Here is a 24,619-nt window from a genome sequence, read left to right as displayed (position 1 = left end):
CTCAGATAGGCTGTCATTGACTCTTTGTCAGTCTCTGTCAAATCAAGACAAACTGTCCCGTCATTGTCCCTGAGCCTGATAAACCTGCCCCTTCTATCTGCCAGAGAGGGTGACTCTTCACAGACATATCAGATATTTTATTGTAAATGTTTAGGATCAGGATTAGGCAATCAAGACTGATTATAGTCATTATCTAATTGACCATGCATTACAAAATATTGTACCACAGTTATCAGGCCATAAATTATGTCGGTGTTGATAGCTTGAAGACTCTCCACAGAGAGCCTTTCCACAAAGACGTAAAGTTAAAAAGGATCTTGTTTATCATATCAGATATGCTTAGCATATCAAGTGCTTTGCAGACTTGAGTCATAACATTCAAGTCCCATCTTCGTCAGCCATGGGGGTTTACTAGTCATCCTAATACTTCAGTTATGCTTTGAGCTTTTACATAAAAACTGCAATTAACTTAAAGAAGTCATATTAGAAGAAAAATCCTCTCTACCTGTATTCCTAACCTCACATTCTTTACGTGGCACTTTCCTGTCATGCATGGTCAAAGTGCACCATTTATCATATTGCAGCTGCTCATGATTAAGATTGTATGATTTGAAAATGTTTAAGCACTAAGGCAACAAAGAAAGAAATAGTGAATAAAACAACAATTTTTGTATATTAGGTTAAATATGGGTTCAATAACAAATCCACAAATCCACAATCAGTCTTCTGTTACTTAGTTAAGATGTTGTTACAATGTTCTGTTGTGGTCCAGATCTGATCAAATTGCTAGTCCATAGGATAATTGACTAACATTGGAATAATGTACCTGCTGCTTTTGAAATTGGTTCTGCTGCTTCCAACAGGTGCACGTGTTTCATATCAGATTTGTCATTTCACTTACCGTTACTGGCGACCCATTTGACCATTGGCTCATCACACCTTTGCGGCCCGGCAGCCCATATGCTCGTCATACAGTAGCTCTCACTGTTACAAAAGAGAAACCAATTATTTCCATTGCGGCAAATGTCACTGAGGTATTCTTGGCCCCGCCACATGATCCCATATCACCCTTTCTTTCTGCATTACGCTAAAAGGCCTGTCTGTAAGTGCCTGTAATGGGGCCTTATTCAGGCAAACAGCATTAGGGCTGATGGAACTTGCAGGTGATAAAAATATATTTTCATCTCATATGTTCGAGCTACAATGTTAGGGATGGGGTTTCATTTCATTTTGTTGGACTACCATCTCCTAAAGGGCAAAGAAAGAAAAGATGTATTTTTGGCTAAAACTAACTATTGATCACGTTTCTGTTGCCCGTGATGGCTCAGACAAATATATTTAATAACGGAGCACACTTGTATCTTTGTCCCTGCACACCTGGTCCGAGGAATATTTTCATTTATGGCGATGTTATTTTCATGAACGAGGTGAAGCACTTTTCTCACCATCATTTGTTGCAGGTCTCACGGTCGCCTTGTTTCATCGCACAGTGTGCTGCAGGTGCTGTTCTGAAATATTACAACTTGAATAAAAAGATCACGTTGCCCCTGGCTGCTTTTTTTCATAATTTCTTCTGGTTTCATGGCAAATGTAAATCCCTGATTTACTCTCCTTTTAGCTCTGTTTGGTGTTCTGAAATCTTTGCCTCTTTCTGCTTGAAACTGGCATTAGCTACATTTTTGGTAATTTATTTAATATTTTACGTGATCTTTTACTCTCCTTTTAGCTCTGTTTGGTGTTCTGAAATCTTTGCCTCTTTCTGCTTGAAACTGGCATTACAAAATGTTATGTTGTCTTAGATCCTCATGTTTTACATTTTAATTTAATCGTTTTATTACCAACTAATGCTTCACTGTAATCTATATGACAATAAAGTAACTTTAAATTGGAATTTTGGTCACTTTAGGTATTTCAGAAACAAGCTGCTATTTAATAGTTACTTTTCCAAATCCACATGAACCACTCTTCACATCATCATGAATTAGGTCCACCTCACAGCATTTAAAAAAATAAATAAATAAATCACTTCCAATACGCCGGTTCCCATGTTACTACCGTTATTTCCTTCCACCAGGAGTGTGTTAACTACATGCCAAAATAATCAGAGCCCACAATCCCAGGAAACATATGACGGGCTGATGGCGGGCTATGTAGCATTTTAAAGGCTATTTAATATTAATAATATTAAGTTTAAGTGTGTATGTAAGTAAATGGAGTCTGGCAGGCTGTTGCATCTTTATATCTCACCTCTGTGAATGTGGTTGGTTTATTTTTAACATTGTAGACCAAACTATTGACCACTCAATCTAAAAAAAGTTGTAAGCTGCAGCCTAGTGCCTTTATTTTTCATCACTATTTAATGTATTTGAATAGGAATGACAATGTACCCTAGAAACTTCATGATGCTTGCTATTGAGTTGTGTCTCATGAGGATTGTGCTTTGATTTGACATTTTATAACTGCACACATTCAGACGTCTTCAAGGCAGCCTATATGGCTCTTATATGTCTACATCATTGGTTTGTGTCTGCCGCTTTATTTCCACCTACACTCCTTTCTCCCTCCCTGATCTACCCAGAACTCTGTGAGTGAGGAAGCTTGCTATTTTTACCTTCAACAGTAGCAGTGTGAGGTGTACACTGCCCCGGTAGTCGTGTATTTGAAATAAGAGAGGGTTGATATGACCGGGGGGACGCTGCGATCATCGTGACCACAAACTGGAGATGCTCTGCAGAACGAAACAACCCAGCAGTCTTACTCAGTGATTAACTTGTGGTATAACATGCACTCATCAGAGGAAGTATTTAATGTTAGGTAACATTGAGCAGTTCATTGTGTTCCAGGATGGTTTTAGTACACTCATCAGAAAAATCAAAATTTTGCTGGTGCCCAACTAGTGGGGATTAAGAAACTTACTTAAAGGCCTTTACACACTGGTGCAAGACCAATTAACAACAACGAAAATGCGAAACACTCGCCATATGTCTAGGTCTTTTATTGTGAAATATAAGAACAGAAGGGGTATATCTGGTTGTGCTGCCTTTAACAAGATTGAGAGGTGTAATAAAGTTTTCTGTCCAAGTTATTTTGTCATTTTTATGAATATCGGCGCAATTGAACCCGTTACGCACAACCCGAAAGATTTATGCCTGATTTACGTTGCGAACGCTCAAAAAAATCAACCTTGTTTGCTTTTTTGCAACTTATTATGCATTTTGCATATGCACCATAAGCATTGATTGAATTAATCACTGTTTTTATTTCAATTTTTCCCTGTTGTTATTATATTGCTTTTTTAGTGATGCTACTCATGGAAGCCCAACATTAGTGTCCTGGTTAGAAATCTCTACCACCTTAGTATCACTTGAGTGCTTTAAACGCATAGATCCTTGCAAAAGTATCCAACAACATTGGCCTTTATTCTTTTTTTTTCCATTACAACCTGGAATTAAATAGATTTTTATTTAGATTTTATATAATGGATCTACACAAAATACTCAAGATTGTTGAGGCGAACTAGGTCCTCTCTTGAAAGGATTGTTGTGGTGCTATATATTTTGTAGTAATGGAGCTCCGTTTGATCATGTGACACTTAGATTGCACACAGATAGGCTTCTGAAGATCGGTTGCACCAGATCTTATTTAGGGGCTACATATTAAAGGAGGTGAAAGCATATTACACTTAGCAGTTTTTTATTTTTAAGAACTTCTTCACTTTACCAATTTTGACTATTTTGTGTTGGTTACATAAAATCTACATAAAAATCCACCTTAATTCCACTGCCCCGGTAGTCGTGTATTTGAAATAAGAGAGGGTTGATATGAGGTTTTTCCTACAAAAAAATAGAAAAAACGCCAAGGCGGGTGAATATTTCCGCAAGGGACTGTATTCTGTCATATAACAGCGGAAGGGACACCACGGCTGCTCTATAACAACGGAGATATACTTTGCATCTGCAAAGTGTTCCTACTAGCACAACACAGACATAGCAAGGTCTGTGTCTATGTTTGTGTGTGTTTGTGTGTGTGTGTGTGTGTGTGTGTTTGTGTGTGTTTGTGTGTGTGTGTGTGTGTGTGTGTGTGTGTGTGTTGTGTGTGTGTTTGTGTAGGGGGTAAAGATCAGGACGTACCAGCCCCCAACTACCACTACCTAACCTTCTATCTTTTCACTAAAGACACTCACACATCGACGGACATGAGGCATGCTGGTTTGAACTATGCCGAAAATCCCAAAATGCTGCAATTTACCCGGAGACCTATAGAAATAAACGTCTTTATTATCACATGACTGATCATCTGATCAGTCATGTGATATTCTCTCTTCTTTAATGATTTGGCTTTGAGACTAGGGCCTTGCATTGACAAAAATCTGGCAATAAGATACATATTACAATAGAGGAGTTAAGATTAAATATATACAGTGGGTACGGAAAGTATTCAGACCCCTTTAAATTTTTCACTCTTTGTTTCATTGCAGCCATTTGCTAAAATCGAAAAAGTTCATTTTTTTTCGCATTAATGTACACTCAGCAACCCATCTTGACAGAAAAAAACAGAAATGTAGAAATTTTTGCAAATTTATTAAAAAAGAAAAACTGAAATATCACATGGTCATAAGTATTCATAAGAATATTTTACCCGCTGTATGTGTGGCCTATATGGTAACAAGTGTGATTCTTTTTAATAAGTCTTAGTCTTAACCCTTTGTTAAACGTCCTTTTTAGTTTTTATTATTATTTAGTCAACCTCTTTTTTTTCAGTTGGGCATTTTAGTCTTATCTTAGTCAAAGAAACCCGTAAATATTCTAGTATAGCTTTGGTCTATGAATACGGTGCAGATGCCCTTTTCCACAGGGAGAGCCTACCTGTCCGCCCTCAGCACAGCGCTCTCATTAGACTGACGCTAATTACATCTGTGCAGTGCGGCGATGCAGCGGGGGTCATCAGGTGTTGATAGTCTAACTTTCTCACATTAAGTGCGGCAGTGAACGCTGTCGTGAAGAGTGTCGTGTAGCAAGCTGATCTTTTGTCTTCTATGTGTCATATCTCTGACTGTCCAACTACTGTGTCTCAAACCTCTCTACACTCGACATTAAATATTCATATTAACATTGGAATCGTATTCCCTATACCCAGGGAAGGATAAGGAGGAATAAAATAAATAGGGGCCTTAGCCACTCAAAATCAGCCAGCACGAACCAGGCGGCAACCTCAGGTTCTGAAAAGTGAAGCCAATGGGGAAGTGTCTTAAACTTGATTTCTCTCTACTGACCAGCAGGGGGCGACTCCTCTGGTTGCAAAAATAAATCGGATTGTATTGAAGTCTATGAGAAAATGACCCTACTACCACCGTGATTTATTAACTCAGTAAACATTGTTAACATGAGTTTATGGTCTGAATCTCTAGTTTTAAGTCTTCTTCAATACAGCATGATGTTCATTTTGTAAATGATGGACCATTTAGAGTAGGTACACAACAAAGGGGTATGCTTTAAGGCATTTTCTACATCTCTACATCACTCCTCCGCAGTCCAAATATGGTCACTTCCGTTCACTGGTTGCAAAAAAAAACAAGATGCCAACAGCCAAAATTCATGGCGACTGTTAATATGCATAAATTGAGGCTTCAAAACCGCAGTCCAAAAAGCAATGGTTCATGTCACGACAACTACGTCCACTTCTATTAAACTATGGTGCAAACCCTAGCGCTGGTGTACTGATCCACCCATTGACTTAAAGAAAGGAAAATCCAGAGTAGTGTAGAATTGAACCCATGCCTACCACCATCCAAACTAGTGCGCACATGGCCTAATTCTCTTGTCTTGATGCATAAACCGCACCACTTCCTGTGTGCCAAAGAGATTCCCCACCACTGGCTCGTGCACAGCCACATGTGCTGGAGTGGGACGGTAGAGGCAGTCACATGTAGCGCTCCCTCTTCAGCTCGAACACATTGTCCAGGTTGAGAATACATACGAATGCTTCGTAGTGTGTTGGTGACAGTAGTCCTCAGTAATATTCCCGGTGCACCCCTGCAGTTCTCTCCTTTCACTGTGCCCTGCTGCTCTCACCAACAATGGTTTTGTCACAGTGAGGGTTAGTGAATCACATTGTAGTCATTTCTCTTTTTTTCCTGTATGCCCCCTTTTGCCACTCCCCAATGATCCTCAGGTCTTTCATCGCCTACGTATCTGGTATCCTTAGCGTCTTTCCCTCTTTCTGTTCCTGGTGAATGGGCTGTTCCTCAGCTTTTATCGTACTTGGGCACGTTACAAATCATTTGTACCAAATAAAGCCCTCAGAGTTACAATCTTTACATGTATAGTATGACTTTTTGTCTTTTTAAATCTTCATAGGAGGTATATATATATATATAGGAATAGATAGGTGCAGTCATATATGATTGCAATATCCTGATCTTGTGTGAAGCGTTATGCTAAACACGTTGCCTGAATGGATGCAATAAGTTTCAGATCCGTTAGAGATTTTAATGTTAATATGGTGTCATAATTAACTTTGTTGTCGACATGGCACACTGATTAACAAGAAAATTTAAAACGTCTTACAGGTGTAACAAAAATTACAGGACGGTCAGGGAGACCTTTTGAGCAGACCTTAACTCTTCACTTTTGAAAAGAGTCACCAGTATCATCAGTGAATGTGCTCTTGTGTGTCTGTGGCTCTTCAGACTGCACGTGTTCAGTGAGCGAAGGAGAGCAGCAGCACGTTCAGTCGACCAATAGTCAGACAGACAGAAACGTGAATGTGCATACTTTTTATTCACAGTTATTCAAATTGACTATTTAAGTTTTTTTTTTAAAAAATGAACAGAATGTACAAGAGTGAGAGTATAATCAGTTGTCTGGATCCTCTCTAATGCATTTCCAAAGTTCTACTTATTTTGTAAAAAAAAAAAAAAAAAACTGAAGAGAAAAAATAATTTTATGTTCCTAAAAGGGAGTTATCGAAAAAGTATTATTTTGGTGTCAGTGCTGTATTCCGATATCACACTGGCAGTAGTAAGAACACTTTACTTATCACCTTAAGTTGCAAGAAGCTGCTAGAGGAAGTTTTATGCTTTTTTTCCTTTTGACTTTCTTATGCTGACTTAGAAACCATTAACTTTCATACAATTGGCAGAACATATGTAGGTATTAATACAAGTACACAAAGTCCCCCTTCTAGTAACATCACTCTCTCACCAAGAATTGATTCAATCAATATTGTGAGTGTTGTTTTTAGCTGAGGGCATTTCCACTGTTGTTTGGGATGATTCCCCATTCTGATTACATTTTCTCTACTCCCTAGACAGCGACAGGTTTCCCCTCTCCGAGCCTCTGCAGATACCTTTAACTATTGCAAAGTCAAATCTGCTCGCAAATAAATGAGATTAAATCTGGTCTGGGGCTGCATGAGATAGATGTCACGCTGACACGGAGCTGCTGGGAGGGAGAGTGGTCAGTCTGTTCTTTTGAGTTTTATATCAGCGCTCTGACATCTCAGCTGGAATCATGTGGACGTTACGTAAGGCATTAAGATAGCAGAATGTGGGAAATCTCTGTGTACTTAGAGGAAAGCTGTGCAAGTGATATTCTGCTGAGCTTCAAAATAGCACATTAATGGCTTGAATAAATTGTCCCAACGCATTGCCACTTTCATATTCAAATAAACACAGCACTGATTTCACTTGCATGTTGTGCCACATTACCGCTAATGTACAAAGGCATTTAAATAAGACTGGTTATTATTCAAAGTGCATCTCCAAGAGGCAAAATGAAAATTGTACCAACATTTTATACCCACAACTAAATCATCAGAGCACTGCTTACACGTTCCTGCTAATTAACAAATCATTGCATGAAAATAAGACTTCTTCTTCACCTGATTTCAGTGCATTTTTGTTTTGCAAGTCTGCTCTCTGTTGTTTTTCACTGCATTTTAGACATAAGTACTGCACTCGATCGTGCTCATTTATTTGTAGGAGGCCAAAATCGTGATCACGGTTAGTGTTATTATAATTGATCAGTCCTAACAATGTACATTTCACGACCATTGGCCCCCTATTCAAAACAATGCAAGCATCATAAAAGGCACATTCGCGTACTGTCTTTATCGGCCCCGCCCCCGCATGCTATATGAATGTGTGCATGCACTCAGCAGATGGGTCGACTTCAGTGTTTGTTTCATTTTTATTTAAATTGATTGCATTGCAAAGACGGGACATCCTGATTAGTTCGGTAATTATCTTTATTTGCATTAACCATCATTGTCACATGTCTTGACAAAACTGTGATGTCAATGAATAAATGAAAATAAATAAATAAGGTCTAATAATAACAGAACATTCTGATCAGCTAGGAATAGGCATGGTTTTAAATATGTATAGCTACGTACAGACTGTGTGGGCTGAAAAGCATAACACTCTTAGTTATATTTTACAATTGGGTTGGCAAAATAAAAATATGCAATAATTAATATCAGTGTTTATGATGGAATAGAGGCATTAGAATATGCCAGAGCCCCCCCCTTGGTTGGCTACTCCATATCCTTGTGGAAAGCCCTGCACATTGTGATCACGTTGTCATTCGATACATTATTATAATATATTGGATATATTAACTTAAAAGTATTGGATAAATGTTGAAAAAGTTCAAAGTAATGCATGAATGGTTGAAAAGTGGTAGCTTCTGCCACGCCAAGCGGTAGCAGTGTGACCTAAACATTCACAGCTCCATTTTTAGAAGAAAAATAAAATATTGTGACAATATCCATATCAACAGCTAAGATTATAATCAAACATTTGCAGTTACAGAAATCAAGAGCAGCACTCCATGACAAGTGAGCAGATGAGACGCTGGCTTACATGCATACAAAAGTGTGCATACATAGCATCGGCAATGTAAGGCTCCCGTGTTGTGCTGGTCTTATCTGGGGGGCCTGAGCAGTCCGGACTCGGGACTTGGGCAGAGCAATTGTGTTTAAATGAGTCATCTGCGTTTGGACGAGCAGAGGAAGAGACTTAATTAAGTGAAGCAAAGAGAAAACGGAAAGGGATGGGTGTTTCATTTCAACAGGAGGGCCTCTAGAAATTAAAGAGGAGAGGATGAAACGGTAAGATGAAAAAAAACATGAAAAAAAAACTCAAGAGGTAACGGGGTATAAAAAAGGAACAACGGGGAACGTGATGTCAGTGTGACCTCCGGGGCTATCTCTGATTATTTATAATACTCTAAATGCTCAGAAAAAGAGAGAATAAAAGCAAACAGTGCAGGAGGAGGCAGAGGAACTGACAAAAAGGAGGAAAATAAACTGTGGGGATAAAGGAGCAGAAATGAATATTGAATCTAAACTAAAGAAATATAAGGATGGCAAAAAAATCTCAATCATAGCCGAATAGATACTAAAAAGTTTGGAGTAAAAGCAAAAAAGACAAGATGTAGAATGAATCAGTTGGCCTTCTACATCTCTGCAACATTTACCGAAAAACATTTACAACATTTACCGAAAAGCCATTATTTCCTGATATGTGACGTTAATGTCAATGACATTTCATTTTTACTTTTAGTTGAATAACTTTATTCTAATACAAAAGAAAAGTGACGCCTATTCTAAGATTCCTGATGTGAAAGTGCAGAAAATCACAGAGTGAATAACTATTGAAGGTATCTCGAGATACTAAGAGTTTAATTAATATATGCTTAGCAGTACTGTAAATTTGATCTATAATGGAACGCTACTTTACATGCTGCCAAAGTAGTTTCCATCAGGATGAAAATCAGCAATCAACACTCAGTCTGCGGTCTGACGCAGGAGTGTTGCGCACATGGCAGTCTTTGTCTTAGAAGGCAAACTTAGCAGTTATATTGAGGATAATTATTAGCAAGATGAGTCAGCTGAGTACTGTGCATTAAAGTGACAAAGCTGCTGCTGTGTGAGTGTGTGTGTGTGTGTGTGTGTGTTTGTGGGTGGGCGGTTAGACCTCAACTGACAACCTTTTTTTTGAAGGGTTTTGGTTTGGGGGTTTGGAAGTGACTTTGTCAGTGATTTATTTGGTGAAACAGAAAAGCATGAAAAGCTCTCTAGCATCACACAAACCCCTTTCCACTTTTATTGTACGCTTTTCAACCAGAAAAACATGACCTCACTCACCCATTACAGGACATTAAAGCAGGCCAGACACTGTAAAGATGAAGTATTGAGCCTTACCAGCCCTGCAGTCCTTCACATTTAGTATACTGACAGCCTTTCCTTCATTTTAGTGACTCTTTGCAGACATCTGACAGCGGCAGGTATCTGTTCCATCTGCAGCCTCTAACTTGAGTAACTGTCAAGGTAGAATTACGAGGTGGTTTTCGTGTTATTTTAAAAATCCTAATTTATTTGTGGATTAATACCAGGATCCCCGATATGCAGATAAAGTGAGCAACTATTTCATTCCCAGATTGTCTGCTACCCTTAGCTTCATACCACTTCATACCCCTTTACTTCCCCCTGCTGTCGCAGCTGGTAATAAAGCTAGTCTTCATCTTGTGAGTCTGTGTGTAAGTCATCATAGCAGAATGTGGTCCAGGTGATTCAAATTAAGGCAGAGTTCATAGAAGGTAGTGGTCAGAGAAAAGGGCACTGAAATAAACAGGGTAGGAATGGGGGAGGGGCATTGGTCTTCAACTTATCGCCTCTGACCCTATTTGTCACAGCTGGGCTGTTCATTCAACTTTATTGCACTCTTTATTGTGATGAAACATAAAACCCTGCACTATTAATTCATCTACTTGTATTTCAACTTCAAAAAGACACTTGCTGCACTTGGCGGTATATTTGAGATGCTATATTCATATTTGAATCCCTCTGCATGTCCCAGACAATAATATGTTGTCTCTGAGGCAAACTCTCCTGTCAGTGTGTCATGCCATGGAAAGCCCTGTGTTTAAATGGCCTCTTACCCACCTGTATAATGTATGGTGGGTGCATAAAATAGAGCCAACTCTTTAATCCATTTAATAGACTTTTGCTTCTGTTTTTTTTGTTTTGGAAACACACACTCAAAAAAACAACATAACAGTTGACCAAATAGCCTGTATTCCATTTTTCCCTCTGGCTCCAACTGTAATCAGATGATCCTGATTACTGTTTCTTTTTTCATTAACTGCAGAAACAACATCTCCCCCCCTCTCGCTGTGCCCTCACAAGCAGAGGTCAGCCTCAGTCGAACAAATAGATGCCACCCGGTGCATGCATTATCAACCGGCCTTCATGTGCCGATGAAGCCGATAGAACGAGCGGCATATTAAACGTCACCTGATCTTCCCCCTGCATATGGAGACAGTCTCAGTCATCAGGTCCGTGCTGCCCAGTGACCTACATCTACGGGAACAAGATACTCGTCAGCCCATGCTGTCCACGTCAGCTGCTGCAGCATCTGGTGGTCTCTTAGAGCTGAAGCTGTCTGTCTCCAAATACGTTTTAGATACAACATTTGTGATCGTCTGGCCGCTTGTGTTTATTGTCCCTTTTCTCTTATTTCTTGCAGTGCTGCTGGCTTCAATAATACTGATAAAACCAATGGCCCCCGGCTACAGTGCTCAAATAACAACCCACGTTGTAATAAACCGTCCTTGGATAAACCTTTTGTGGTTTCTGATGTCCTTTTAAAAAAGGTCAGCAATGTAAAGTGGTTTCTAGTACTGCAAATCCAACTGAGATTGTTTTTTCTCTTCTAATGATGTGTGTGCTAGATGTACACCGAGGCAATTGGTACTAAACAGCGGTCATATGAAAGTTGTTCACTTAACGTGGATAAGATTATGCAAAATGCACTTTGTCATGGCTTTTCACATACAAATGTGTCCCCAGAATGTCTAGAATCAAGTGGATCATATCAAATTCAGAACTATTATTCAGCAGCCGAAACTTTTATCACTTGTTAGGGTTGAAGATTCACACTGTATTGTTAAGTGGGGGCAGTCGGAGCTTAACTTTACGGTTGTGGCTCGAGAAGATGAGAGAAGAGGGACCGTGATTCACCAACAGATACGCTCTGAAAAAAGAAGCTATGACAGAGTCGCAACATGGCATCTCGTAGCAGTCTGACTTTTAATCAATTTAGAACAGCCAATCAGCGTCAATGTCTTCTGTTCCAGTCTCTGTTGTTGGAAATGTTACCTTCCAGTTCCAGCCCACAGCTGACAACTCTATAAGAAGTGCTTTGCTGAAAATATATAGTTTTTTTTTTACATTTTGTAAAAATAAAATAAATTCAATGAAATCTTAAGTAAAGAGGTAAAAATTAAACCCCAAAGTATGGTTTACAATTTGAAATACCTCATCATTTGCAAGTGCCTTCATCTTTTCAAGTGTTGATTTTAAGAAGAAATGAGCAGACTCAGCTCTTTTTAGGGACGGGGGCCTTAAAGAGAAAATGGAGCGCTTCATACAGAGGCGAAATACAGGGAAAATGAATGTTTTCTTTGAACATTAAGGAATGGACACATGTCCTTGTAGAAAATCCATAGTAAATGAATGAACCTGAAAATTAGCATAATATGTATCCTTAAATGCCGCTTGACCTTAAATGACTATGATACTGAAGATACCATAGAGATAACAGTAGCTGGTCTTTGTCTTTAATCAAATTATTTAGTGTACATATGTATTTGGTTCAGTCCCGTAAGAGACATTCATATAGATATTAATTTCTTCAGTGAGGAACGAAAGGATTCAGTTCATATCCTTCATCAAACATTTCATGTTTTTATTCATTGAAATCAATTACACTGATTGCAAGGGTGATGTGACCTCAAATGTACCCACTCGTTGTAGGCTGATGTTTTTGTGTGTGTAAGTCCCACCCGTAGGCATGGGAAACTATGTCAAGATTGTTTTTCTTCAGATTATTATATTAAATAATCAGTTTACGGTTAAACACTTTCTTGGATTTTAATAAGTTAAAATTGCATTACACAGATTTTGGCGGCTGATTGTTAAATTCAGCCTCAAGGTTTCAACAGTTCTTAAAGGAGAGGTACAACCCTTTCACCCTCTGGTTTTCCAGGAAGGTTGTCCAGCAGTCTTGACTAAATTCAGAGCCTCATCTGTTTAGTAGAGATGGGCCAAATGGATAAACTAAATCATCATTTATGGTCATTGATTCCCAGAATTGCCTATAATAACCTTACATACAAGATATTAGAGGTACAGCTACCATGGTTTTGCAAAATGGCGATCGGATCTATATCATCTGACAGTATACCATCACTGCCAACCCTAATTTTGTAACTGACTTTCCTGTGCATACTATTAGTTTATATAGCAGAAGATAAATATGGAGCATTCAGTGAGTTATCATATGTGGGTTAGTATCTGTTGATCCCTTCAGGTTCAAGGCTTTCATGTTTTTCAAAATCTAAAAATGCGTGTCCAACCACTGTGCTGGCCACAGGTTGCTAAATGGTCTGTATATCCTGAGCTTTTTTTTTTATAAAGGCAGCTGATCAGTGTTAAGAGGCCAACTCACAATGTGACACAAATGTTTCTGTACCTGAGGGCCAATGATTATAGTCACATAAGTGTGTCCAAAACAAACAAGCCACAGTCTGTGGATTTAAAGTGCATTTTCTGCATTCCCAACACTGATTTCCTTTTATGTATTTTTATTTGGTCCACTTCATTTGGATTTTGTGTATTAAACTTGCTACAAAGAGAACATTTGGGGCCATAATCTTGACATTAGCATGGATTGTTTTTTTGCGATTTTGCAGCCTGAAAGCATTTCAACTGAGTCATCGTTAGTGGCATGATCGGGGTGATATAATAGGTTAGACCTTCTGCTTCTGCCTGGAGGCAGAATGGACAGACAACAGAGATCATGATCTCATCAGGCATTAAATCACATGAAAGGGATGTTTTAAGGGCAGAACTGGTTGATGGTGCGCAATGCTGTTCTGTTTTGTCTGTCTGGTCGCTGTCAGTGTCTTCTTTTCCCCAGTTGAATAGGCCTGGTCTGCAGTCATACTGTCAGCTCTATGAAGCTCAGGCATAGTGATGCTTTGAGCTAAATGGTAACAACGCATGCTAACATGCTCCGGTGAAATGCTAAAATGCTGATGTTTAGCATGTACAATGTTTACCATGGTCACTATGGTGTTAGCATGCTAACATTTGCTTGGTCATAAACCAAACTATAAGACAAATTGAAACTGAAATTATCTGAAAATGGTGCTAATGGAAAAGTTATTTACACCAAAGTTATTTCAATGCCTACTGAGGGAGGAATTTCATATCAATCACCAAAATCATAAGGGTACATCCTTTGGGAACATGAATATAACTCATCCAAAAATGCAAAGCCTATCGTAAAACCTGCTGGTGGCACTAGGTCGAAAGTCAGAATACCAACAACTCAGGGGAGCAATAAAGTCAGAAACCTTAATTATTTGGGGACCATGAATGTCTATTACAAATTGTCATGGTAATCCATCCAATATTTGTTGAGTTTCAATCTGGACCAAAGAGGTGGACCAATGGACTGACAGACCACATTGCCATCCCTAGAGCCACACTGCTAATGTGGCAAAAAAATAATGTGTCCTGTACCCTGCATTTGATCCATGTTTATCTAAATTTATATTGTTTATTTGGAAGAGCATGTGCTCCCAGTATCTGCGGTTGACTAAATCTCCATAAATCCAAAGATATTTAAATATTCAATCAGTTTTTTTTCTGAATTGAAAAGGATCTAATCAGGGTTTCGCTGATGTGCATGTGGTCCGTCTATGTTCTTGTTCTCTTTCTCCTCGTTACTTCGGAACAGCACACATCCCTGCATTAATACTCTTGGCTGTGTGTGTTTGCTTTTGTGCCTGTGTGCAAGTTGTCCTCTATCCAATACAGCTGTACATTGATGCAATGGCTGGAGACTTTTACACTGGCGGGACAGAATGTTACTTAAACAGAAAGCAACCCTACGTACCTTTTACACACATTTATTACAGAGGTCGTACATTAGTTACTGTTGACCGTGAGGGTATTCTCGACGTGTGTATATGGCTGTGATGAGCAGGGGGCAGGGTTGATGAACATCTCACTTCTACTCCACTACATTTCAGAGTATAATACATTGTTCTTTTAACTTCACAATACTTATTTGACAATATTAGTTACTAGTTAGGATATTTTGCAATACAAAATCTAAATGACCTAATAAACAATAATGTATTACTAAGTAGTATACAGCCTAATAATTTAGTATATAAAGTAGTTCAAATTAGATCCACGTTTAACAGGTGTTGTTGCCAGTAGTGCTAACAGTAGCATGTCCATCACCTCAGCATAAAGCATGTTTGAAGACAGAGAGTGTGATTAAGGTTGTCGGATTGGAGGCTGTCAGTAGCGCCAGTGAAGTAGTGAAGCCAAAGGGTCATACATGGCTTGAATAGGCATTTGCCCGAAGCACTATATATGATAAGAAAAGCAAGGGGTGGAGCGACATTACGAAGTCAATAAGAATCCACCTATGCAAGGACATGGTCCCTCTACAGACAGTCGAGAAATACCAATGATTAAAACACTGGATTCGATGGATGTCTTGCCAGGGCAAAAATACTTCAGCCAAACTGCTATCCAAACACTATACCAACAACACCAACATTTATCATTTATTTTTTTTGAACGAAAGTTGTTGGCATGCACAATAAGAATTTCTAAAACTAAAACTTTTACATGCATTCTGATTTCTTCATATATTGTAGAATATTGTGGGGCCAAGCAAACGCTGCTCACCTGTTGAGAAGTGGAAAAGGTTTTTGGGTCATTGTGAAACTATGGCAGAACAAAATAGACTTTGGCAGGTTGCCACAGTCTAGGTAATTAATGGAACCAACTATGGTACTTTTAGCTTTATTGTCCTGTTTTTGTCGCTTTAGAAGTCCCTTGCTCTCAGATGTCTTCCTAATGTCCTGCACTCAAGCCCATTCAAGTGCCTGTATCTCAGATTTATTTAGGCTGATGAGTACGCAGTGGGAGCCTGTTACCTAAGCCTTGATTGAATTTGTCTTTGAGAGCTGCTAGTTTTGCCAAGCTGGCGCCACTCCCTGTATTCTCCTCCTCATCACTGCCTTCTGTTATTCCCATGGCTTCGCTTATAATTTGATAACAGCCTCAGCAGTCTGTCTGCAGAACACCCGAGTATTTGTAATGTACTCGCTCACCCAGAGGTTTATCAAACATCCAGATTGACAGGAGTTTGCTAGAGCAAAGAGTCTAGAGCATTGTGGCACAAATGGCCTGCTAATGGAGTTGGTGGAGAGGGATTGTATTGTTTCCCACGGGGTTATGAAATGTGTTCTTGGGTTTCAAATTAACCACACGTATCTCTTGAAATAAACCTCTTGAAAAAATACTTTTTGAGTTTACAGCAGCCTCTGCAGTGTCAAAATATTTTTAGATTAATGTTGGGGTGCCCCAATCTGTCTTTTTCCAAGCCCTATTTGTTACCTGGACTTTAGGTCTTGGCCTGTACTGAGTACCGATCTGATACCAGTGTTTAGTTAAGCTGTAGGCCTTACTGTGTGGAAATGATTGGGATCATTATTTTATGTGTAAGTCAACATCAGTCTGGACTTATTGTTAACATTACTTTCATAACTTTGTTAAACAAAATGGAACAAATAGATACATAGGTATACATTTACTAAATTTGTATTTATTATGAAACATTTTTTATTGTACACCAGCATCTTTGTTAAAAATGTGTGAAAAAAAAAGTGAACTGGAACTACAATTCAATTGTAAACCCTTTTAATGCAGCAACGTATAAGTCAAACTAAAACAGCAATTCGAATTCCCAAATTTAATAAACATAGATTTGAATTGAACACCCATTGACATAATACCCAACCCAGCTAATTAAGTCAGCTCTGATAGTGGTGCATCCATAAGTTAATTACAAAACAGTCATTTTTACTCAGGTTCAGCTGCATGGAAATATTTAATTATTTCTCTTTTTATTCTGTATTCACTCCCTCAGTAACTCCGTCGTCCTCAGTAAGGTTTACTTTGTGCTGTTCTCATAGATCTTGGGTGGGTGGGTGTGTGCGGAGGGGAGGGGGGGTTTGATTACACAATACTCAAATCACATGGACTCACACCTGAGCCGCCGCTTTTACTTGGAAAGTGTCATTGTCATGGCTCACAGTCTATGCAGGGTTAGGGTTAGGGTTAGGATAAGGGATGATAACCACAAAAAAATGGACTGGTCGGCTAATAACTTTTTCTGAATGTCCTAGAGACTTGGAAGTTGGATCTACCCCCCTAAGTCGGCCATTCCGGTTCCTCGACCTTTTACCACCTTGGGAAGGGGGTGAAAAGGGCAAAAAATGGCCCTAACCCTAAATGACTGGTGAGCTCTTTTTGAATATTTTTTTTTTTATGAAGGTCCTACAGTCTTGGAAGTAGTCTCTACACCCACCGATGAGACCATTGCGGATCGATTGGTACCCTTTTTGAGTCTCTAGGACCTTCCCTTGATATAGCTGCCATAGACTCCCTATGTTGTGTTTTTTTTCGTGAGACATTCGGTAATTAAGTCCGTTCTGAAATACAGTCTTGTAAGTGGTCTTTACACCCACTGATTCCGGATCAATTGGTACCATCCCCGAGTCTCTAGGACCTTCGGAAGTGGGTGCACGTTCGTATGTGTAATCCATGTATGCTAATATGTGTGATCAGGTGCTTGCGTGTGTATCTTTTGTTCCAAAGGTGCTAGAGACCTGTAAGTCGTCTCTAACACCACTAATTAGTGGTTTCATGGCCCTCTTCATTAAAAATCAAGGCAAGCCATAATCCATTTTTTAGTCTTTTATTAGTTTTATTGTTTTACAACTTAAACTTACTTCTAAAACATCTAAAGATAATACAATAAAGTGGATTCAGTGTAGCTTCCAGCTTCTAGCTGGGATATATCAATCAGAACTTAAAACAAAATGCAGCTAAAATAAAAGTCATCCAGCTCCTAGCTGGGGAACACTCAAACTTGCAATATTGTCTACTTCTTTGACATCTTCATCATCCTCGATCTCTTTACCTTGAAGGAGCTACGTGTCCTTGCTGGAATGGTGTTCTCCCTGCAGCTGCAAACATAGAGCTTGTAGGCCTTGTCCAGCTTCACCAGAGAGTCCAGGTTTATGAGCGATTCCTCCAACACTGTCCAGCGTTTGGAGCTGTTTGCAGGCAGGCACATGGCAGGAGACTGCACCATTGGCCTGATGCCATCTTGTTCCGCAGCAGCCTGCACATCCTCCTCAGGCTGGACGGTTTCTTCCTCTGGCTTGTCAGGTGCTGGTGGTTTGTGCCACTTTGGCCCAGGTGGGAGGCCATGGACGGGGATGCTCTCGTGGATCTTCCAGATCAGGACATTGTAGACTTTTGGCAGGTTGAACCTGGAAAGGATCTGGAGCTTCTGCAGCTGTGCCTGCGACATGGCATGGCTCATGTGTGTTTCTCAGATCCCTGAGGTGGTCGTAGTCCACAAAATCACCATTCATGATTAAGCCGACACAGCTGATAAATGTCACCACTTGCAAAAGTATGTCCCCACGAAGTGCTGTTGGCAGTCGAGAGAGGACCTTCTCCATCCATGGAATTCCATGGTCCCTGTATTTCTCCACGGTCCTGGAATAGGGAAGGGAACGCCTTTCGATTTCCATGCAGGTCTGCAGGGTCATGGCTGCCACTTTGGTAAGAGGAGAAGGTTGTTGGTCTCCTAGGTGGACCTGGACAAAGTCCTAACCATTCCACCACACCTTCCTTGTGCCCCTGATGTCCCTGAACTTTATAGCTGGGAAAAAATAAACCTTGTCCTCCACAAAGCCTTGCAGCAGACAAGACTCCACATCTTTTCCAGCTCTCTCCACCAGGATGCGAGCCCTTGCAAATGTGTTTGCCGCAGGAAAGCTGTCATGGGTAGCCAGATCTTTACAAAAGTCTTCCAGGGACAATGCACCGATGAGTCTACCTGGTGGTGAATCACCACAGAGATTTGAGAGGGGTAGCTCTGTGTTTCTTTTGTAAAGATCGCCTAGCAGCACTCTGATGAGAGCTGCACCAGTCACCGATGCTGCTGCATCAAGGACCTGACACAGAGGGAAAATGCGCATCTTCTGAAGCGCATTTTGTGTCCAATGATGGAGTGGGGGAGTTGTTTCCTCAGAAGTGGCATTTGAGTGAGGTGCTAGGCCCAGGAACCCCCTGTGATTGGTCAGGGTTAGAGTTAGGGGTTAGGGTTAGGGTTAGGAATAGGGATGAAAACCACGATGACTTATTTGAGGATGACTTATTTTTTAATAACTTTTTTTCTGAAGGTGGTAGAGACTTGTAAGCTGTGTCCGTGTACACTAATTCGGCCAAGCCCAATTGAATGGTGCCAACCCCGAGTCTCTAGGACCTTGGGAAGGGTTTGAAACCCAAACAATCATGAATAACTTTTTTTGTGAAGGTCCTACAGTCTTGTAAGTGGTCTGTACACCCACTAATGAGGCCATTTTTTTCGGATTGATTGGTACCATCTGCAGTTATATGTAATTGGTATAGCTGCCTTTGACTCCCTATGGTGAGATTTTTATTTTTTTTGAGGAGCCTTTCTTGAATAACATTTTTTCTGAATCTCCTAGAGCCTTGCATCCTACTATAGTAACTAGGGCACAGGCTTTCCAATGGTATCATCCCCAAGTCTCTAGGACCTCTGGAAGTGGTTGAGCGTTCTGTGTCAGCATCAGTGTGTTTTAATATACAGCGGGTAAAATAAGTATTGAACACTTCACCATTTTTCTCAGTAAACATATTTCTAAAGGTGCTATTGACATGAGATGTTCACCTGATGTCGGTAACAACACAAATAATCCATACATACAAAGAAAACCAAACAAATAAGTTCAGAAATTAAGTTATGTGTAATAAAATGGAATGACACAGGGAAAAAGTATTGAACACATGAAGAAAGGGAGGTGCAAAAAGGCATGGAAAGCCAAGACACCATCTGAAATCTATCAGTAATTAGAAAGCAATCCTGCCCCTTGTCAGTGCAAATTAATATCAGCTGGTTCAGTCCCAACTGATGGCCTATAAAAAGGTGTCTCATTACCAAGGTGTCACACAAGAAACATCTCATGATGGGTAAAAGCAAAGATCTCTCTCAAGACCTTCGCAACCTTATTGTTGCAAAACATACTGATGGCATTGGTTACAGAAGGATGTCTGAACTTCTGAATGTTCCAGTGAGCACTGTTGGGGCCATAATCCGGAAGTGGAAAGAACATCATTTCACCATAAACCGGCCACGACCAGGTGCTCCTCGCAAAATTTCTGACAGAGGTGTGAAAAGAATCATCAGAAGAGTTGTCCAAGAGCCAAGGACCACTTGTGGAGAGCTTCAGAAAGACCTGAAATTAGCAGGTACAATCGTTTCAAAGAAAACAATAAGTAATGCACTCAACCGCCGTGGCCTGTATGCACGCTCACCGTCAAAATGTACCGAGACATTCTTGATAAAAATCTGCTGCCATCTACCAGGATGATGAAGATGAAAAGAGGGTGGATCATTGTCAGCAAGACAATGATCCCAAACACACAGCCAAGGAAACTCTCAATTGGTTTCAGAGAAATAAAATAAAGCTGCTAGAATGGCCCAGCCAATCACCTGACTTGAATCCAATAGAGAATCTATGGAAATAACTAAAGATCAGAGTTCATAGAAGAGGCCCACGGAACCTTCAAGATTTGAAAACTGTTTGTGTGGAAGAATGGGCCAAAATCACACCTGAGCAATGCATGCGACTAGTTTCTCCATACAGGAGGCGTCTTGAAGCTGTCATTACCAACAAAGGCTTTTGTACGAAGTATTAAATAAATTTCAGTAAGCGTGTTCAATACTTTTTCCCTGTGTCATTCCATTTTATTACATATAACTTAATTTCTGAACTTATTTGTTTGGTTTTGTTTGTATGTATGGATTACTTGGGTTGTTACCGACATCTGGTGAACATTTCATGTCAATAGCACCTTTAGAAATATATTTACTGAGAAAATTGGTGACATGTTCAATACTTATTTTACCCGCTGTATATGATGAGGTGCTTGTCTAATAAATCACTCTCTTCCCCTCTCATATGAGAGGTGAGCTCATGGTAACTCTTTCTAAGCCCTTTCTTTATTATACTTTGACAAATATTATTTCCTCTTCAGTTGGAACCTAAGCAGCATTTGAATAGTAACATTATGTACCTCTTCTTCCTTTTGAAATTGCTGAATTCTTATGTCATCCAGCTGTGTCATGGGAATTCTGGATTGTCTGGATTATTGTGACTGTTATTAATCAATAATAGGAGACAGACAAACACTGTCTGTCTCTGTTTTACACTAGACAACCCGGCCTTTATGCTTTTAAAGAACATTATTGGTTAACTCGTCCACCCTATATAACTCTTAATGACTATCCACAAAAAACACATATGTATGTAGGACATAGCATACCTTTCTAACGAGTCCCGTACTTGGATACTTTGGACATGAGGAGATTTTGGGGGGTTTCTAATTTGGGCCTCTGATGGGTTCTGGTAAAGGTTGACTTGTAAAAGTAACAAAAACAACCAACTCATTAACTTCCCTTTCACATCTGCCAACGAGGCTACTAGAAAATGTGATTAGGTAACTTATACTACTTATACTTTATTAGATATTTGTAAAACCACATAGTTAAGTGAAATTACACTTAAAAGCTAAAGTAGTAAAGAGTACCAACCTCCAGAATGTGCAAGTCTTGTGCAGTAGCTGCAAAGTAGTATTATGTCTCACATTTAAAATGCTTCAACCGGGAATGCTAATTTGGAATATTTATTTCAACCAATAGCCTCGTTAATCGATCATTAACCGTCAACCAACAAGATTAGTGCCTTGTATGCAGGGGTGCTGTAGAGGAAGTGCTTAACAAGCAGCTGTAACAATGACCAACGCACTTACATGTTACTCCATCATTTACCGCCAGCTGCAGTGAATGTGCAAAACTGGCAATCAAGTCCCCAGTTCACCTGTATGGGTGGGTTAGCAGCCATGATGTTGTGTGCATTGACACAAACAGCCACTTTCCCAGTAAGTCTCCACAGCCTAAAAAACTGCGAGGTTGGCAGCTGTGTGCCTGCCTGGCATAATCTGTCAGGATTTCTTTCTAGCATTGTATAGTGAGCCTATTTTAACATTAGCGAGTGTACTGTCGGGAAATCGTCTGATGATGAGGCTGAAGTCGAACAGTAACTTTATGGCTGTTAATACATTGTGCATTCACACAATTTATAAAGTGAAGGGGGTTAACTCCGAAGTTAACCCCAACTCCGGCTCAGGCTGACATCAGGTGGGCTGACCTTTTTAGCTCTCATTTAAAAAAACATTTGAATATGTTTTTTAAATGTTTAACTAAAGCATTAATCAGTCAAAAATCTTCAATTAATGGTTTATTATAAAAATCCCCAGCTGCAATATAAAACTCAGAGATGATAAGATGCATTCATCATCCTATCATCTCTGAGTGCACAAATGTGTTACCTGCGAGGCTAATTCACTACCATCCCTCCATTGTTATTGTTAATGTTCTGTCTCTGTCTGGCTCGTTGTGTCCTAGTTTCCAACTGAGCAGACTGTCATGTAATGACACTGAAGATGTAGTTCTGTACCACTAAGTACCCTCAGGTTTATCTCTTCACCAAAGTTAAGCTTCATCAACAACTTCTTATCGCACTTGAGCATTTAACTCAACTTCCTGTCATTGCCACAGGCTTCTTAGTGACTTATAGTCAACATTGTATTGAACATATCTTAAAAAAAGGCAGCCTTTCACATAGAGTTCAAGAATCTGTGAGAAAGCCATATGAGTAGGCGTAGTTCCGCTGTGGCTAAAGCCTTCCTTTTTCAATACAAACACTTTCATTTTCTGTCTATACAGTTTGTTTCCTCTCACCTTTATTCATTTTCTTGAATCTAGCTTTCCTCCCATGAGCGTAGAAAAGGTGTTGCCATGGCAACTGTCCGTTTACAGTCCACCTACATAATTTGGGTCAGTCATTAATTTGAAGTTATGCCGGTGCACTGACAACTCTTTCAGTCAGTAAAGCCACAAACAGATGGGTTCGCCGTATGGATTCACTGGTCAAACACTTGTTAGGTTGCATAAACGATAGGAGATGAATAGTTTCTATTTTGAGTGTGAAGTGCAACATGGAGAGCTGTACGGTAAAAAACATCAATTAGCTGCTTCAGCAAGAGAATACAGCTGCATTGTTATCCCTGATGTACCAGCCGTCTAAGGGATATACATAAATACGAACAATATGAGCAGATCATTTCCTCTGAGGAGACATGAATAGTATCTGATTGTTTGCAGTAGTTTTATGTTCTTTTTGTCCCTGTCACACAACTGATACAATTTGCCACAATTACAATATTCAGCAAGGTAAGTCCTCAATAATTCCATAATTGCTATGCATTGCAGGATGAATGATGTAGAATATAGTTGTTATTTTTACTTAAGTTCCAGTTTCAATTTTCAGTTTGATGCCGAGGATTTGTTCATACTGAAGAGCTGAAGTTCAGGTCCGTCTCAGAAATGCATTCGAAATGCAAAGAGAGGTTATTCAATATATTTGTCTTTTTTTTTCATAGAAAAAACAACTATTTTCATTTTGACCTCCTCCAATTGCATGCACGTCATACATATTAAAGCCTCTTATCAACAACTTAAACTAGACATCTTAATGAATGCATTGGTACTAACCATTTAATTCAATAGAAAGGGGCTGAATAATGCAAAATTTTGGCAAAGGAAAACTGGCGTGGTGAATTTTGAAGAAGTCCCTCGGCCTCTCACCTCAAGATATGTGAATGAGATATGGTTCTCTTGGTTCCCAAAAGTCTCCCCTTTACTGACATGCCACATGTATGATAATCACTTGCATCCATTGTTTTGCATGTAGTAAAAATTTGTTATTTTTGCCTTTTGATAATTATTTCTGCATACTGGGTCCCGAAACAGTCTTGGAATTGCATAAATCTGGTTAGTCTCTTGTGGATCCAATGAATCCAAATTCTATTGTGTGTGATGATGTTTTTTAATTGCATCAGTATTTGCATTCACTAGAATAGACTCTGTCAGACAGCTTGTTAACTCCTGGATGGGTTCTGAGCTGTCTAGATAGAAATATCTTTGAATTTGGAAGCATCTAATAAAAACATTCTGTTCCTGTTTTACTCTCTGTGTTGCTGATCAATGCTAACACTAAAAGAAATACAGCAACGCTTAAAATGATAAAGATATGAATACACCATCCACTTCATCACAAACTGACTATTTCCTAAAAACTGAAGCGAAGGATGATATAGGTGAAAACAGGCTTCATGTTGATATTTCATGGAATGATGGAATAAATTGTTTCTTACATTTACAAACAGCAGGAGAGGAATGGAAATTAGTGCCTGAATCACCTACTCCTCCGCCCATGTGAGAAAGAAAAACATTTGAAAAGTTCACAACCACTTTGGGGCCAAGGTTTCAAATTAATAGGTAAAGCACTCAAATTATCAA

The 24,619-nt window shown here is 39.5% G+C and overlaps 1 protein-coding gene across 1 annotated transcript in view; it reads left to right on the top strand.

Moving 5' to 3' along the window:
* The window catches only part of pemt (phosphatidylethanolamine N-methyltransferase), a 65,309-nt gene that overhangs the window by 6,105 nt on the left and 34,585 nt on the right, over window positions 1-24,619 (top strand). The gene's annotated exons all lie outside the window — the stretch shown is intronic.

This window comes from Anoplopoma fimbria, chromosome 5 (genome assembly GCF_027596085.1).
Source record: "Anoplopoma fimbria isolate UVic2021 breed Golden Eagle Sablefish chromosome 5, Afim_UVic_2022, whole genome shotgun sequence".
NCBI classification, from domain to species: domain Eukaryota; kingdom Metazoa; phylum Chordata; class Actinopteri; order Perciformes; family Anoplopomatidae; genus Anoplopoma; species Anoplopoma fimbria.
Note: the sequence above shows the minus strand (reverse complement) of the source record. Positions and strands in the feature narration are given on the sequence as shown.